This window comes from Poecilia latipinna, unplaced genomic scaffold (genome assembly GCF_001443285.1).
Source record: "Poecilia latipinna isolate Pla-1442-1.1 unplaced genomic scaffold, P_latipinna-1.0 Scaffold1608, whole genome shotgun sequence".
NCBI lineage: Eukaryota > Metazoa > Chordata > Actinopteri > Cyprinodontiformes > Poeciliidae > Poecilia > Poecilia latipinna.
Window position 1 is genome coordinate 68,081 of NW_015114224.1, and position 3,293 is coordinate 71,373.

Genomic DNA, 3,293 nt, shown 5'->3' on the forward strand with positions numbered 1-3,293 from the left:
CTTTGTTTTTACTTGGCCGATAAGTGGTTGACAAAATTTTTTTTTTTTTTTTTTTTTTTTTTTTGGGGGGGGGGGGGTATTCTAATTCCAGAAGTGATTTATGCTAATTTATTGGAATAAAATATTTGCAACCGTTTTTGTTGTTTGTCAACATCTTTGTATCGGTTTTCATCTCTCTCTTTTTTCTTTTCTTTCCAGCTTTTGTCATGCAGCTGCTGAGCAGAATCAAGTGTTTGATTAACCTTGATTTTTTTCCTCAAATTCTCCTCCAAATGATGAGAAACTCGTTTAGATAACGAGCACCAGAGCAAGGGTCCGTATCGCTCTTCTAATTTAGGCTAATCCCTGGCCTTGATTTTCTTCACTACATTAATCACCAAAGAGGAGGCTTTGCATGGATCTTTGTGATAAAAAAAGATTAAAGATTGTGGATGGCTGAGTGTGCAAGCTGGCCACTTGGACTGCCTTCAGGGAGTAATTGAGTTAGGACGGCAGCCCTCTGTTTTTGGTGCTCTTTGAATTTTCTGCTCGATTTAAGCCATGAAGCCTACCGGAGCTGAGCTCAAGATAAGCCTTTAAATACAGAATGGCTGAAATGACCCGACTGGGTCGTCATGGTCGTCCCTTTTCTTGCTCCTCAGCTGGTCTTTGCACGGATAAAAGGAGCTCCTAGCCGCTGCTTTGAGCGGCTTTGTTTGAGTTTGGTAAAATAATATCTGCAGGGGATCAGCGGAAGAGGTGGCAGATGTTCAAAGGTTAACTAACCAGTTTCTGCCATAATGGAGAGTAAATTTTAGGAGAGAAGAGAGGATTTGCTCCAATAAAACTGCAAAAGCAGATGCTATGTGTTTGATGTCGAAGCAGTCTATACTTAAAGTGTTAAATAAGCAAAGAAGCAACTAATTAAAAAAAATAATCTAAAAATAATCCACCAATAAGCATTTCAGTCACAAACACATAGCTGTCCAAGGGTGCAGGGTAACGTCAGTAGATTAAAATCAGAAAGTAAATTTTATTTAACACTTCTATTCATATACACACTATGCATTTATTACATAAATTTATCAATAGTATTTCCATTTTTGTTAATGGTTGTTATACATAATTCTACTTCCTGATGCCTCTGAAGATCAATAGACTGATTTTTTTTCACTTTAAATACACAGAGTATACAAATGTATCTTATTATTATTATTATTATTATTATTATTATTATTATTATTATTATTATTATTATTTAACTTTTTGTCATTTAAGTTAAACTAAATAAAACAAAGATAACTTGATCTAATTCATGTAAAAGCATGAATTAAATCCCAAGGTCACAAAAAAACTCAGAGCAACATTTAAAAGTGTGATTACATTCTTCTGTACACGTTGATTTATACAGCCTTTTGTCCTTAAATAAATTATAAACTGCTTTTTGTGTTTTCTGAGTTACGCTGTGTCTTTGTGAAACAACTATTTGAACCCACATGCCACCATAATGTCTATATACCAGAAAAGAGGCATTATTCCCCTACTATCATAAACCTAACTATGTTGAGTTTACTCTGCAGTTCTGAAACGTCTTCTGAACCAGTTTCCTTTGGTCAGATTAGACTAAGATCGAACTTTTCAAAAGTGAACACCTTGGGTGATCTGTGCATGAAACAAAAGATGCATTTGAGGAAAAACTTTAACTTTAACAAGGTGGAAGATCTGTGATCCTGTGGGGTATTTTTCTTCCTAAGATCCTGGGAACCTTGTTAAAATTTCTGCAGTCAGGAATTCTTTGAACTATGTGACCTAATCAAAGTCTAGACCAAAATATAGCGGGGAATATGAGGAGTGAAAAGTCTGATGACATATGTTTTTACAAATGTGACTGGGCTTTAGCTAAAAATCAGTCTCTAAATGTGCAAAGCACAGGTATCCCAAATAAATTATGGGGATGAATACATATTTATCATGCATTTCTCAGACTTTTTCATAAAAAAAAGTCCTTTCATGTCACAATCACACACTACTTTGTGTTGGTCTATTACATAAAATCCCAATGAAATGCATTGAGGTTTGGAGTTGAATGTTTGTTATGAACAGTGCATTTCCTCCTTCTGGCTCATTAGCACAGAAGCCATTTATCTGACATTACTTCAGTCAGTATTTATAACTCCACTGTTTGTTTATTTCTGCTCTCCCCTCGCCTCGCTGTAGCTCGTGTAATGCTTTATCCACTTTTTTTTATTGCAAATTAATTTAACTTCTTTCTTTGAGTCCTACACCTAAAACAAAAGCAGTGACAAGAGTCGATACAAAAGGAAAGTGCTGCATTCGCACCGCAGAGAGTACTCTGAGAGCTCAGCCATTAAATCAGCACGGTTCTGTCAGGAAGAAAGGGAACAAGTTGACACAAAACAGATTTTGTCCCCTGTAATTGACACCGCTGGAGCTGCTGCAACAATGACCCTACAAGGTGCTCTCAGCACGGCGATGATGATGATGGTGAATATTCAGCAGGCTGGGTGTGTGGCATCAGCAGTCCAGCTGGTGCATTGTGCAGAACATGGCCCTCCGTGTGTGTGCAGGTCCAGATTGCACCGAGCTTCAAAGTGCAGTGACTGACAGACAGATGGATGACGGACAGAGAGCGTGTTTGAAATGGGAGCGCGTGTGTGAGGTGCATGTTTGGGTTGCCTGAAGTGAAACAGGGCAGCGGGCCTACTGAGTGGCAGGAGGCACACTGCCAAGCGATTGAAGTAATAAAGGTAGAGGATGGAGGGGGGGGGGATTGAGAATAGAGCCGTTGATAAATGAGCAGGAAGCTGCAGATGTAATGAAGTGTTACAGCGACCTGCTTTAGCCCTCTGTTCGCTAATATAAATGTTGGCCCTTCATAAATTCCTACTTTCCTGTAATGTTGCATCAGAAAGTCTCCTTACAGCCACTGAGAGACAAAATAATGGAGGCTAAACTAACCATGAATGTTTCTTTGCTGACTTGAACGCCTGCTATTGCGCAGCTGAACCATGTGGTGGCGCGCTTACACTTACGATGAGCTGCGTGTTTGGCTCGTTATCTGTCAAATGGTGGAGGGATACTTGCAGCTGTGCAGCCACTGAAGAACGACCTGCGCTCTGCAGAATCAACGGAGAGCGACATGAATATGAAACCACCTGATTCTGCTTATCTCACACTCTTCAATCAACCAGCAGTGCCTCCCTCTCCTCCCCCCACCCCCCTTTTTTTGTGCTTTTCCGCATCATTTAAAGCAGTGTTTTTCAACCACTGTTCCGCGGCACACTAGTGTGCCG